This window comes from Pseudophryne corroboree, chromosome 10 (assembly GCF_028390025.1).
Source record: "Pseudophryne corroboree isolate aPseCor3 chromosome 10, aPseCor3.hap2, whole genome shotgun sequence".
Classification (NCBI taxonomy): domain Eukaryota; kingdom Metazoa; phylum Chordata; class Amphibia; order Anura; family Myobatrachidae; genus Pseudophryne; species Pseudophryne corroboree.
This window is the reverse complement of record NC_086453.1, coordinates 8310039-8325349: the sequence shown is the minus strand read 5'-3', so window position 1 is coordinate 8325349 and position 15311 is coordinate 8310039. Positions and strand designations below refer to the sequence as shown.

The window sequence follows — 15311 nt, the reverse complement described above, 5'->3', positions numbered from 1 at the left end:
GTTGCATTTGGGGTGCGGTAGGTGAGTGTATATAAGTGGGGTCGCAGTTGGGGTGCGGTAAGTGAATATATATAAGTGGGGTCGCAGTTTGTGTGCGGTAGGTGAGTGTATATAAGTGGGGTTGCAGTTGTGGTGCGGTAGGTGAGTGTATATAAGTGGGGTCGCAGTTGGGGTGTGGTAGGATAAGTGTATATAAGTGGGGTCGCAGTTGGGGTGTGGTAGGTGAGTGTATATAAGTGGGGTCACAGTTGGGGTGTGGTAGGATGAGTATATATAAGTGGGGTCGCAGTTGGGGTGTGGTAGGTGAGTGTATATAAGTGTGGTCACAGTTGGGGTGTGGTAGGATGAGTATATATAAGTGGGGTCGCAGTTGGGATGTTGTAGGTGAGTATATATAAGTGGGGTCGCAGTTGGGGTGCAGTAGGATGAGTGTATATAAGTGGGGTCGCAGTTGGCGTGTGGTAGGTGAGTGTATATAAGTGGGGTCACAGTTGGGGTTCGGTAGGATGAGTGTATATAAGTGGGGTCACAGTAGGGGTGTGGTAGGATGAGTGTATATAAGTGGGGTCGCAGTTGGGGTGCGGTAGGTGAGTGTATATAAGTGGGGTCACAGTTGGGGTTCGGTAGGATGAGTGTATATAAGTGGGGTCACAGTAGGGGTGTGGTAGGATGAGTGTATATAAGTGGGGTCACAGTTGGGGTGCAGTAAGATGAGTGTATATAAGTGGGGTCACAGTTGGGGTGTGGTAGGATGAGTATATATAAGTGGGGTCGCAGTTGGGGTGCGGTAGGTGAGTGTATATAAGTGGGGTCACAGTTGGGGTTCGGTAGGATGAGTATATATAAGTGTAGTCACAGTTGGGGTGCGATAAGATGAGTGTATATAAGTGGGGTCACAGTTGGGGTGCGGTAGGATGAGTGTATAAGTGGGGTCGCAGTTGGGGTGTGGTAGGATGAGTATATATAAGTGTAGTCACAGTTGGGGTGCGGTAGGATGAGTGTATATAAGTGGGGTCGCAGTTGGCGTGTGGTAGGTGAGTGTATATAAGTGGGGTCACAGTTGGGGTTCGGTAGGATGAGTGTATATAAGTGGGGTCACAGTTGGGGTGCGGTAGGTGAGTGTATATAAGTGGGGTCACAGTTGGGGTGTGGTAGGTGAGTGTATATAAGTGGGGTCACAGTTGGGGTGCAGTAAGATGAGTGTATAAGTGGGGTCGCAGTTGGGGTGCGGTAGGATGAGTATATATAAGTGTGGACACAGTTGGGGTGCGGTAGGTGAGTGTATAAATGGGGTCGCAGTTGGCGTGTGGTAGGTGAGTGTAAATAAGTGGGGTCACAGTTGGGGTGCGGTAGGTAAGTGTATACGTGGGGTCGAAGTTGGAGTGCGGTAGGTGAGTGTATGTAAGTGGGGTCACAGTTGGGGTGTGGTAGGATGAGTGTGTATAAGTGGGGTCACAGTTGGGGTACGGTAGGATGAGTGTATAAGTGGGGTCACAGTTGGGGTGCGGTAGGATGAGTGTATATAAGTGGGGTCACAGTTGGGGTGCGGTAGGTGAGTGTATATAAGTGGGGTCACAGTTGGAGTGCGGTAGGTGAGTGTATATAAGTGGGGTCACAGTTGGGGTGCGGTAGGTAAGTGTATACGTGGGGTCGAAGTTGGAGTGCGGTAGGTGAGTGTATATAAGTGGGGTCACAGTTGGGGTGTGGTAGGATGAGTGTGTATAAGTGGGGTCACAGTTGGGGTACGGTAGGATGAGTGTATAAGTGGGGTCACAGTTGGGGTGCGGTAGGATGAGTGTATATAAGTGGGGTCACAGTTGGGGTGCGGTAGGTGAGTGTATATAAGTGGGGTCACAGTTGGAGTGCGGTAGGTGAGTGTATATAAGTGGGGTCACAGTTGGGGTGCGCTAGGTTAGTGTATAAGTGGGGTCACAGTTGGGGTGTGGTAGGATGAGTGTGTATAAGTGGGGTCACAGTTGGGGTGCAGTAGGATGAGTGTATATAAGTGGGGTCACAGTTGGGATGTGGTAGGATGAGTGTGTATAAGTGTGGTCACAGTTGGGGTGCAGTAGGATGAGTGTATATAAGTGGGGTCACAGTTGGGGTTCGGTAGGATGAGTGTATATAAGTGGGGTCACAGTTGGGGTGTGGTAGGTGAGTGTATATAAGTGTGGTCACAGTTGGGGTTCGGTAGGATGAGTATATATAAGTGTAGTCACAGTTGGGGTGTGGTAGGATGAGTGTATAAGTGGGGTCGCAGTTGGGGTGCGGTAGGATGAGTATATATAAGTGTAGTCACAGTTGGGGTGCGGTAGGTGAGTGTATAAATGGGGTCGCAGTTGGCGTGTGGTAGGTGAGTGTATATAAGTGGGGTCACAGTTGGGGTTCGGTAGGATGAGTGTATATAAGTGGGGTCACAGTTGGGGTGCGGTAGGTGAGTGTATATAAGTGGGGTCACAGTTGGGGTGTGGTAGGTGAGTGTATATAAGTGGGGTCACAGTTGGGGTGCAGTAAGATGAGTGTATAAGTGGGGTCGCAGTTGGGGTGCGGTAGGATGAGTATATATAAGTGTGGTCACAGTTGGGGTGCGGTAGGTGAGTGTATAAATGGGGTCGCAGTTGGCGTGCGGTAGGTGAGTGTATATAAGTGGGGTCACAGTTGGGGTGTGGTAGGATGAGTGTATATAAGTGGTGTCGCAGTTGGGGTGTGGTAGGTGAGTGTGTATAAGTGGGGTCACAGTTGGGGTGTGGTAGGATGAGTGTGTATAAGTGGGGTCACAGTTGGGGTACGGTAGGATGAGTGTATAAGTGGGGTGGCAGTTGGGGTGCGGTAGGTGAGTGTATATAAGTGGGGTTGCAGTTGGGGTGCGGAAGGTGAGTGTATATAAATGGGGTCGCAGTTGGGGTGTGGTAGGATGAGAATATATAAGTGGTCTCGCAGTTAGGATGCGGTAGGTGAGTGCATATAAGTGGGGTCGCAGTTGGGGTGCGGTAAGTGAGTATATATAAGTGGGGTCACAGTTGGGGTGCGGTAGGTGAGTGTATATAAGTGGGGTTGCAGTTGGGGTGTGGTAGGTGAGTGTATAAGTGTGGTCACACTTGGGGTGTGGTAGGATGAGTATATATAAGTGGGGTCGCAGTTGGGGTGTCGTAGGTGAGTGTATATAAGTGGGGTCGCAGTTGGGGTGCGGTAGGATGAGTGTATATAAGTGGGGTCGCAGTTGGCGTGTGGTAGGTGAGTGTATATAAGTGGGGTCACAGTTGGGGTTCGGTAGGATGAGTGTATATAAGTGGGGTCACAGTAGGGGTGTGGTAGGATGAGTGTATATAAGTGGGGTCACAGTTGGGGTGCAGTAAGATGAGTGTATATAAGTGGGGTCACAGTTGGGGTGTGGTAGGATGAGTATATATAAGTGGGGTCGCAGTTGGGGTGCGGTAGGTGAGTGTATATAAGTGGGGTCACAGTTGGGGTTCGGTAGGATGAGTATATATAAGTGTAGTCACAGTTGGGGTGCGATAAGATGAGTGTATATAAGTGGGGTCACAGTTGGGGTGCGGTAGGATGAGTGTATAAGTGGGGTCGCAGTTGGGGTGCGGTAGGATGAGTATATATAAGTGTAGTCACAGTTGGGGTGCGGTAGGATGAGTGTATATAAGTGGGGTCGCAGTTGGCGTGTGGTAGGTGAGTGTATATAAGTGGGGTCACAGTTGGGGTTCGGTAGGATGAGTGTATATAAGTGGGGTCACAGTTGGGGTGCGGTAGGTGAGTGTATATAAGTGGGGTCACAGTTGGGGTGTGGTAGGTGAGTGTATAAAAGTGGGGTCACAGTTGGGGTGCAGTAAGATGAGTGAATAAGTGGGGTCGCAGTTGGGGTGCGGTAGGATGAGTATATATAAGTGTGGTCACAGTTGGGGTGCGGTAGGTGAGTGTATAAATGGGGTCGCAGTTGGCGTGTGGTAGGTGAGTGTATATAAGTGGGGTCACAGTTGGGGTGCGGTAGGTAAGTGTATACGTGGGGTCGAAGTTGGAGTGCGGTAGGTGAGTGTATATAAGTGGGGTCACAGTTGGGGTGTGGTAGGATGAGTGTGTATAAGTGGGGTCACAGTTGGGGTACGGTAGGATGAGTGTATAAGTGGGGTCACAGTTGGGGTGCGGTAGGATGAGTGTATATAAGTGGGGTCACAGTTGGGATGCGGTAGGTGAGTGTATATAAGTGGGGTCACAGTTGGGGTGCGGTAGGTGAGTGTATATAAGTGGGGTCACAGTTGGAGTGCGGTAGGTGAGTGTATATAAGTGGGGTCACAGTTGGGGTGCGCTAGGTTAGTGTATAAGTGGGTCACAGTTGGGGTGTGGTAGGATGAGTGTGTATAAGTGGGGTCACAGTTGGGGTGCAGTAGGATGAGTGTATATAAGTGGGGTCACAGTTGGGGTGTGGTAGGATGAGTGTGTATAAGTGTGGTCACAGTTGGGGTGCAGTAGGATGAGTGTATATAAGTGGGGTCACAGTTGGGGTTCGGTAGGATGAGTGTATATAAGTGGGGTCACAGTTGGGGTGTGGTAGGTGAGTGTATATAAGTGGGGTCACAGTTGGGGTTCGGTAGGATGAGTATATATAAGTGTAGTCACAGTTGGGGTGCGGTAGGTGAGTGTATAAATGGGGTCGCAGTTGGCGTGTGGTAGGTGAGTGTATATAAGTGGGGTCACAGTTGGGGTTCGGTAGGATGAGTGTATATAAGTGGGGTCACAGTTGGGGTGCGGTAGGTGAGTGTATATAAGTGGGGTCACAGTTGGGCTGTGGTAGGTGAGTGTATATAAGTGGGGTCACAGTTGGGGTGCAGTAAGATGAGTGTATAAGTGGGGTCGCAGTTGGGGTGCGGTAGGATGAGTATATATAAGTGTGGTCACAGTTGGGGTGCGGTAGGTGAGTGTATAAATGGGGTCGCAGTTGGCGTGTGGTAGGTGAGTGTATTTAAGTGGGGTCACAGTTGGGGTGCGGTAGGTAAGTGTATACGTGGGGTCGAAGTTGGAGTGCGGTAGGTGAGTGTATATAAGTGGGGTCACAGTTGGGGTGTGGTAGGATGAGTGTATATAAGTGGTGTCGCAGTTGGGGTGTGGTAGGTGAGTGTGTATAAGTGGGGTCACAGTTGGGGTGTGGTAGGATGAGTGTGTATAAGTGGGGTCACAGTTAGGGTACGGTAGGATGAGTGTATAAGTGGGGTCGCAGTTGGGGTGCGGTAGGATGAGTGTATAAGTGGGGTCACGGTTGGGGTGCGGTAGGATGAGTGTATAAGTGGGGTCGCAGTTGGGGTGCGGTAGGATGAGTGTATAAGTGGGGTCGAAGTTGGAGTGCGGTAGGTGAGTGTATATAAGTGGGGTCACAGTTGGGGTGCGCTAGGTTAGTGTATAAGTGGGGTCGAAGTTGGAGTGCGGTAGGTGAGTGTATATAAGTGGGGTCACAGTTGGGGTGTGGTAGGATGAGTGTGTATAAGTGTGGTCACAGTTGGGGTGCAGTAGGATGAGTGTATATAAGTGGGGTCACAGTTGGGGTTCGGTAGGATGAGTGTGTATAAGTGGGGTCATAGTTGGGGTGCGGTAGGATGAGTGTATATAAGTGGGGTCACAGTTGGGGTGCGGTAGGTAGAGTGTATATAAGTGGGGTCACAGTTGGGGTGCAGTAAGATGAGTGTATATAAGTGGGGTCACAGTTGGGGTTCGGTAGGATGAGTGTATATAAGTGGGGTCACAGTTGGGGTGCAGTAGGTGAGTGTATATAAGTGGGGTCACAGTTGGGGTGCAGTAGGTGAGTGTATATAAGTGGGGTCGCAGATGGGGTTCGGTAGGATGAGTGTGTATAAGTGGGGTCACAGTTGGGGTGCGGTAGGATGAGTGTATATAAGTGGGGTCACAGTTGGGGTGCGGTAGGATGAGTGTATATAAGTGGGGTCACAGTTGGGGTGCGGTAGGATGAGTGTATATAAGTGGGGTCACAGTTGGGGTGTGGTAGGATGAGTGTATATAAGTGGGGTCACAGTTGGGGTGCAGTAAGATGAGTGTATATAAGTGGGGTCACAGTTGGGGTTCGGTAGGATGAGTGTATATAAGTGGGGTCACAGTTGGGGTGCAGTAGGTGAGTGTATATAAGTGGGGTCACAGTTGGGGTGTGGTAGGTGAGTGTATATAAGTGGGGTCACAGTTGGGGTGCAGTAAGATGAGTGTGTATAAGTGGGGTCGCAGATGGGGTTCGGTAGGATGAGTGTGTATAAGTGGGGTCACAGTTGGGGTGCGGTAGATGAGTGTATATAGGTGGGTTCACAGTTGTGGTGCGGTAGGATGAGTGTATATAAGCAGTGTCGGACTGGGGCATGTAGGGCCCACCGGGGGAATGCAGTGGTATGGTCCCATGTTTAGGGGTGTGGCCAGTCTGCAGAGGGGGTGTGGCCTGCCACCTCATTGCTTTGACTAACCATTAGAGAGTGCAACGTCTGGGCCCCTTCATACATATATACAGTAAATTCAGCTGCTGCATGCATGATAATGTGCCAGAGTAATAACAGCAATGCACTGTAGAGAATACACCATAGTCCAGTATAAGGTAACATATGTATACTGTATAATACAAGTGCACAGTCTGGAACCTGATCCTTAGAGCAGGAGGTGGGGCCCCAGGCAGTGGGGGCCACCGGTGGTTTCCCCTGTAGCCCTGTGGGCCAGTCCAAGCCTGTATATAAGTGAGGTCACAGTTGTGGTGCGGTAGGTGAGTGTATATAAGTGGGGTGGCAGTTGGGGTGCGGTAGGTGAGTGTATATAAGTGGGGGCACAGTTGGGGTGTGGTAGGATGAGAATATATAAGTGGTCTCGCAGTTAGAGTGCGGTAGGTGAGTATATATAAGTGGGGTCGCAGTTGGGGTGTGGTAGGTGAGTGTATATAAGTGGGGTTGCAGTTGGGGTGCGGTAGTTGAGTATATATAAGTGGGGTCGCAGTTGGGGTGCGGTAAGTGAGTATATATAAGTGGGGTCGCAGTTTGGGTGCGGTAGGTGAGTGTATATAAGTGGGGTTGCAGTTGGGGTGTGGTAGGTGAGTGTATAAGTGTGGTCACAGTTGGGGTGTGGTAGGATGATTGTATATAAGTGAGGTTGCAGTTGTGGTGCGGTAGGTGAGTGTATATAAGTGGGGTGGCAGTTGGGGTGCGGTAGGTGAGTGTATATAAGTGGGGTCGCAGTTGGGGTGTGGTAGGATGAGAATATATAAGTGGTCTCGCAGTTAGGGTGCGGTAGGTGAGTATATATAAGTGGGGTCGCAGTTGGGGTGTGGTAGGTGAGTGCATATAAGTGGGGTCGCAGTTGGGGTGCGGTAAGTGAGTATATATAAGTGGGGTCGCAGTTGGGGTGCGGTAGGTGAGTGTATATAAGTGGGGTTGCAGTTGAGGTGTGGTAGGTGAGTGTATAAGTGTGGTCACAGTTAGGGTGTGGTAGGATGAGTGTATATAAGTGGGGTCGCAGTTGTGGTGCGGTAGGTGAGTGTATATATGTGGGGTGGCAGTTGGGGTGCAGTAGGTGAGTGTATATAAGTGGGGTCGCAGTTGGGGTGTGGTAGGATGAGAATATATAAGTGGTCTCGCAGTTAGGGTGCGGTGGGTGAGTATATATAAGTGGGGTTGCAGTTGGGGTGTGGTAGGTGAGTGTATATAAGTGGGGTTGCAGTTGGGGTGCGGTAGGTGAGTGTATGTAAGTGGGGTCGCAGTTGGGGTGCGGTAAGTGAGTATATATACGTGGGGTCGCAGTTGGGGTGCGGTAGGTGAGTGTATATAAGTGGGGTTGCAGTTGGGGTGTGGTAGGTGAGTGTATAAGTGTGGTCACAGTTGGGGTGTGGTAGGATGAGTATATATGTGGGGTCGCAGTTGGGGTGTGGTAGGTGAGTGTATATAAGTGTGGTCACAGTTGGGGTGTGGTAGGATGAGAATATATAAGTGGGGTCGCAATTGGGGTGTCGTAGGTGAGTGTATATAAGTGGGGTCGCAGTTTGGGTGCGGTAGGTGAGTGTATATAAGTGGGGTTGCAGTTGGGGTGCGGTAGGTGAGTGTATATAAGTGGGGTCACAGTTGTTGTGTGGTAGGATGAGTATATATAAGTGGGGTCGCAGTTGGGGTGTGGTAGGTGAGTGTATATAAGTGGGGTCACAGTTGGGGTGTGGTAGGATGAGTATATATAAGTGGGGTCGCAGTTGGGGTGTGGTAGGTGAGTGTATATAAGTGGGGTCGCAGTTGGGGTGCGGTAGGTGAGTGTATATAAGTGGGGTTGCAGTTGGGGTGCGGTAGGTGAGTGTATATAAGTGGGCTCACAGTTGGGGTGTGGTAGGATGAGTATATATAAGTGGGGTCGCAGTTGGGGTGTGGTAGGTGAGTGTATATAAGTGGGGTCGCAGTTGGGGTGCGGTAGGTGAGTGTATATAAGTGGGGTCACAGTTGGGGTGTGGTAGGATGAGTATATATAAGTGGGGTCGCAGTTGGGGTGTGGTAGGTGAGTGTATATAAGTGGGGTCGCAGTTGGGGTGCGGTAGGTGAGTGTATATAAGTGGGGTCACAGTTGGGTTGTGGTAGGATGAGTATATATAAGTGGGGTCGCAGTTGGGGTGTGGTAGGTGAGTGTATATAAGTGGGGTTGCAGTTGGGGTGCGGTAAGTGAGTGTATATAAGTGGGGTCACAGTTGGGGTGTGGTAGGATGAGTATATATAAGTGGGGTCGCAGTTGGGGTGTGGTAGGTGAGTGTATATAAGTGGGGTCACAGTTGGGGTGTGGTAGGATGAGTATATATAAGTGGGGTCGCAGTTGGGGTGTGGTAGGTGAGTGTATATAAGTGGGGTCGCTGTTGGGGTGCGGTAGGTGAGTGTATATAAGTGGGGTTGCAGTTGGGGTGCGGTAGGTGAGTGTATATAAGTGGGGTCACAGTTGGGGTGTGGTAGGTGAGTGTATATAAGTGGGGTCGCAGTTGGGGTGCGGTAGGTGAGTGTATATAAGTGGGGTCACAGTTGGGGTGTGGTAGGATGAGTATATATAAGTGGGGTCGCAGTTGGGGTGTGGTAGGTGAGTGTATATAAGTGGGGTCGCAGTTGGGGTGCGGTAGGTGAGTGTATATAAGTGGGGTTGCAGTTGGGGTGTGGTAGGATGAGTATATATAAGTGGGGTCGCAGTTGGGGTGTGGTAGGTGAGTGTATATAAGTGGGGTCGCAGTTGGGGTGCGGTAGGTGAGTGTATATAAGTGGGGTTGCAGTTGGGGTGCGGTAGGTGAGTGTATATAAGTGGGGTCACAGTTGGGGTGCGGTAGGTGAGTGTATATAAGTGGGGTCACAGTTGGGGTGCGGTAGGATGAGTGTATATAAGTGTGGTCACAGTTGGGGTGCAGTAGGTGAGTGTATAAGTGGGGTCACATTTGGGGTGTGGTAGGTGAGTATATATAAGTGGGGTCGCAGTTGGGGTGCGGTAGGTGAGTATATATAAGTGGGGTCGCAGTTGGGGGTACGGTGAGTGAGTATATATAAGTGGGGTCACAGTTGGGGTGCAGTAGGTGAGTGTATATAAGAGGGGTTGAAGTTGGGGTGCGGTAGGTGAGTGTATATAAGTGGGGTCACCGTTGGGGTGCGGTTGGATGAGTGTATATAAGTGGGGTCGCAGTTGGGGTGTGGTAGGATGAGTATAAATAAGTGGGGTCACAGTTGGGGTGCAGTAGGTGAGTGTATATAAGTGGGGTTGAAGTTGGGGTGCGGTAGGTGAGTGTATATAAGTGGGGTCACAGTTGGGGTGCGGTAGGATGAGTGTATATAAGTGGGTTCGCAGTTGGGGTGTGGTAGGATGAGTATAAATAAGTGGGGTCGCAGTTGGGGTGCGGTAGGTGAGTGTATAAGTGGGGTCACAGTTGGGGTACGGTAGGTGAGTGTATAAGTGGGGTCGCAGTTGGGGTGCGGTAGGATGAGTATATATAAGTGGGCTCGCAGTTGGGGTGTGGTAGGATGAGTATATATAAGTGGGGTCGCAGTTGGGGTGTGGTAGGTGAGTGTATATAAGTGGGGTTGCAGTTGGGGTGTGTTAGGATCAGTATATATAAGTGGGGTCGCAGTTGGGGTGCGGTAGGTGAGTGTATAAGTGGGTCACAGTTGGGGTGCGGTAGGTGAGTGTGTATAATGGGGTTGCAGTTGGGGTGCGGTAGGATGAGTATATATAAGTGGGGTCGCAGTTGGGGTGCGGTAGGATGAGTATATATAAGTGGGGTCGCAGTTGGGGTGCGGTAGGTGAGTGTATATAAGTGGGGTCGCATTTGGGGTGTGGTAGGATGAGTATATATAAGTGGGGTCGCAGTTGGGGTGCGGTAGGTGAGTGTATAAGTGGGTCACAGTTGGGGTGCGGTAGGATGAGTATATATAAGTGGGGTCGCAGTTGGGGTGTGGTAGGTGAGTGTATATAAGTGGGGTCGCAGTTGGGGTGTGGTAGGATGAGTATATATAAGTGGGGTCGCAGTTGGGGTACGGTAGGTGAGTATATATAAATGGGGTCGCAGTTGGGGTGCAGTAGGTGAGTGTATAAGTGGGGTCGCAGTTGGGGTACGGTAGGATGAGTATATATAAGTGGGGTCACAGTTGGGGTGCGGTAGGTGAGTATATATAAATGGGGTCGCAGTTGGGGTGCAGTAGGTGAGTGTATAAGTGGGGTCGCAGTTGGGGTGCGGTAGGATGAGTATATGTAAGTGGGGTCACAGTTGGGGTGCGGTAGGTGAGTGTATATAAGTGGGGTCGCAGTTGGGGTACGGTAGGTGAGTATATATAAATGGGGTCGCAGTTGGGGTGCAGTAGGTGAGTGTATAAGTGGGGTCGCAGTTGGGGTGCGGTAGGATGAGTATATATAAGTGGGATCACAGTTGGGGTGCGGTAGGTGAGTATATATAAATGGGGTCGCAGTTGGGGTGCAGTAGGTGAGTGTATAAGTGGGGTCGCAGTTGGGGTGCGGTAGGATGAGTATATATAAGTGGGGTGGCAGTTGGGGTGTGGTAGGATGAGTATATATAAGTGGGGTCGCAGTTGGGGTGCAGTAGGTGAGTGTATAAGTGGGGTCGCAGTTGGGGTGCGGTAGGATGAGTTTATGTAAGTGGGGTCGCAGTTGGGGTGCGGTAGGTGAGTATATATAAATGGGGTCGCAGTTGGGGTGCAGTAGGTGAGTGTATAAGTGGGGTCGCAGTTGGGGTGCGGTAGGATGAGTATATATAAGTGGGGTGGCAGTTGGGGTGTGGTAGGATGAGTATATATAAGTGGGGTCGCAGTTGGGGTACGGTAGGTGAGTATATATAAATGGGGTCGCAGTTGGGGTGCAGTAGGTGAGTGTATAAGTGGGGTCGCAGTTGGGGTGCGGTAGGATGAGTATATATAAGTGGGGTGGCAGTTGGGGTGTGGTAGGATGAGTATATATAAGTGGGATCACAGTTGGGGTGCGGTAGGTGAGTGTATAAGTGGGGTCGCAGTTGGGGTGCAGTAGGTGAGTGTGTATAAGTGGGGTCGCAGTTGGGGTGCGGTAGGATGAGTATATATAAGTGGGGTGGCAGTTGGGGTGCGGTACGTGAGTGTATAAGTGGGGTCGCAGTTGGGGTGCAGTAGGTGAGTGTGTATAAGTGGGGTCGCAGTTGGGGTGCGGTAGGTGAGTGTATGGGGTCGCAGTTGGGGTGCGGTAGGATGAGTATATATAAGTGGGGTGGCAGTTGGGGTGCGGTAGGTGAGTGTATAAGTGGGGTCGTAGTTGGGGTGCGGTAGGTGAGTATATATAAGTGGGGTCGCAGTTGGGGTGCGGTAGGTGAGTGTATGGGGTCGTAGTTGGGGTGCGGTAGGATGAGTATATGTAAGTGGGGTCGCAGTTGGGGTGCGGTAGGATGAGTATATATAAGTGGGGTGGCAGTTGGGGTGCGGTAGGTGAGTGTATAAGTGGGGTCGCAGTTGGGGTGCAGTAGGTGAGTGTGTATAAGTGGGGTCGCAGTTGGGGTGCGGTAGGATGAGTGTATATAAGTGGGGTGGCAGTTGGGGTGCGGTAGGTGAGTGTATACGTGGGGTCGCAGTTGGGGTGCGGTAGGATGAGTGTATATAAGTGGGGTGGCAGTTGGGGTGCGGTAGGTGAGTGTATAAGTGGGGTCGCAGTTGGGGTGCGGTAGGTGAGTATATGTAAGTGGGGTGGCAGTTGGGGTGCGGTAGGACGAGGGGGCTCTGGGGGGTTGCAGTGACCTTCCCCAATGTCACAGGGACTGTCCGGCCCTCACATCAGACTCTGTGTCACTGTCTGTGTATCCGGCTTTATCACAGCTCTACAATTAATCTCTCTCACACATTCCACACCCCCGGCTCCCAGCGCTGTGCTATAAATACTCGCTGATAGCCCAGTGTGCGTCTGCAGCAGCCGGCACTGCCGTGGAAAAGCGGCATAATGGGGAATATTACAGAGAGTTATTATTATAAAGCCTATTTATCTCTGGTAAATCCGCCATGCCGCCTATGTAACGCAATAACCCTCTGTGATCGGCCGCGGCAGGCCTTGTGTGGCTCCAGGAGCGATGTTATTACTGACGGCGTAATATAACGTCTGCTAGGCGCGGTATATGGCCAATTCCCCATTCTGTGGAACCGCTGATTGTTACCATACAGCAGCAATCTACAGCCCCTGATTTACCAATCACAATCGATGTCTGAGCGGAATCTGCGATCAGTGAACCCCACACACTGCAGATTTATTTACAAAATCGTCTGCAAAACACCAAATTGCCCCAATCGATTGCTGGTTCACCGATCATCGATGTCTCCCGATCTGTAGTTTTATGGCTGGCGCCAGTGAATTGCCCTCGCCCATGTATGGCGCACATTGAGGGTCATTGCGAGTTGATCGCTCGCTAGCAGTTTTTAGCAGCCGTGCAAACGCATTGTCTCCGCCCACTGGGGAGTGTATTTTCGCTTTGCAGAAGTGCGAACGCTTGTGCAGCAGAGCGCCTGCAAAAACATTTTGTGCAAAACAAGACCAGCCCTGTAGTTACTCTTCCTGTGCGTTGATTCTGATGACGGAGGGACGGCTTTTGACGTCACACACACGCCCAGCGAACTCCCAGCCACGCCTATATTTTTCCCGACACGCCCGCATTTTTCTAAGCACTCCCTGAAAACGGTCGGTTGACACCCAGAAACGCCCGCTTCATGTCAATCTTCCTGCGTTCGGCCGTGCGACTGAAAGCTTCGCTAGAACCTGTGCAAAAACCACGATGCTCTTTGTACCCGTACGTCGCACGTGCGCATTGCGGTGCATAAGCATGCGCAGAAATGCCGATTTTTAGCCTGATCGCTGCGCTGCAAACAACGGCAGCTAGCGATCAACTCAGAATGACCCCCCTTGTGTAACCCTTTGTCATCTCTGACACAGGCTGCTGTATGGTAACCATCAGCAGATTGTCAGGACATAGACTAATAACCTGTGTACATGAGTATGAATGTCGCTGGCTAATGATGACATAGACTAATAACCTGTGTACATGAGTATGAATGTCGCTGGCTAATGATGACATAGACTAATAACCTGTGTACATGAGTATGAATGTCGCTGGCTAATGATGACATAGACTAATAACCTGTGTACATGACTGTGAATGTCGCTGGCTAATGATGACATAGACTAATAACCTGTGTACATGAGTGTGAATGTCGCTGGCTAATGATGACATAGACTAATTACCTGTGTACATGAGTATGAATGTCGCTGGCTAATGATGACATAGACTAATAACCTGTGTACATGAGTATGAATGTCGCTGGCTAATGATGACATAGACTAATAACCTGTGTACATGAGTGTGAATGTCGCTGCCTAATGATGACATAGACTAATAACCTGTGTACAGGAGTGTAAATGTCGCTGGCTAATGATGACATAGACTAATAACCTGTGTACATGAGTGTGAATGTCGCTGGCTAATGATGACATAGACCAATAACCTGTGGACATGAGTGTGAATGTCGCTGGCTAATGATGACATAGACCAATAACCTGTGGACATGAGTGTGAATGTCGCTGGCTAATGATGAGATAGACCAATAACCTGTGGACATGAGTGTGAATGTCACTGGCTAATGATGACATAGACTAATAACCTGTGTACATGAGTGTGAATGTCGCTGGCTAATGGTGACATAGACTAATAACCTGTGTACATGAGTGTGAATGTCGCTGGCTAATGATGACATAGACCAATAACCTGTGGACATGTGTGAATGTCGCTGGCTAATGACGACATAGACTAATAACCTGTGTACATGAGTGTGAATGTCGCTGGCTAATGATGACATAGACTAATAACCTGTGTACATGAGTGTGAATGTCGCTGGCTAATGATGACATAGACTAATAACCTGTGTACATGAGTGTGAATGTCGCTGGCTAATGATGACATAGACCAATAACCTGTGGACATGAGTGTGAATGTCGCTAGCTAATGATGACATAGACTAATAACCTGTGTACATGAGTGTGAATGTTGCTGGCTAATGATGACATAGACTAATAACCTGTGTACATGAGTGTGAATGTTGCTGGCTAATGATGACATAGACTAATAACCTGTGTACATGAGTGTGACTGTCGCTGGCTAATGATGACATAGACTAATAACCTGTGTACATGAGTGTGACTGTCGCTGGCTAATGATGACATAGACTAATTTCGCACAGCAGGTGATTATCGTCAGACTGCGCATGCGTATGCACCACAATGTGCACGTGCGTCGGCAAACAACAACAGGCATCGCCGGTCAGTGCCAGACTGGTGAGAACATTTCAGTCGCACAGCCATTCGCATGCTGAATGACAGGAAGCGGGCATTTGTGGGTGGTAACTGGCCGTTTTCTGGGAGTGTCAGGGAAACCGCAGGCGTTCCCAGGTGTTGTCAGGGCAGGTGTGTGACGTCAGCGTCGGCCCCGATCCGCCCGTTCTCATCGCACTGTAGGAGTATGTCCTGGGCTGCGCACACACTGGTAAAAACCATTCCCCGGTGAGTGAGGTGTGAACGGATTCTCCGTTGTCCGCTGACTGGGGGATTTTTGCAGCTCGGCGTACACATACGATCGCACACTTGCACGGGAGAATATACACTCATCCTGGGCGGCGACTATCTGATCGCTGGACAGCAAATTTATCAGCCCAGCGATCAGCTCTGGATCACCCCCTATGATCAGACGTTCTGCGCGTCTCAGTCCGTTCTTCGTGTGTCTCCTCCCACCCCACCCCTCCAACGTGTCATTATCTCCTAAC

At 50.3% G+C, this 15311-nt stretch overlaps 1 protein-coding gene across 1 annotated transcript in view; it reads right to left on the bottom strand.

The window, feature by feature from the left end:
* The window catches only part of LOC134965739 (chloride channel protein ClC-Kb-like), a 99917-nt gene that overhangs the window by 84392 nt on the left and 214 nt on the right, over positions 1 to 15311 (bottom strand). The gene's annotated exons all lie outside the window — the stretch shown is intronic.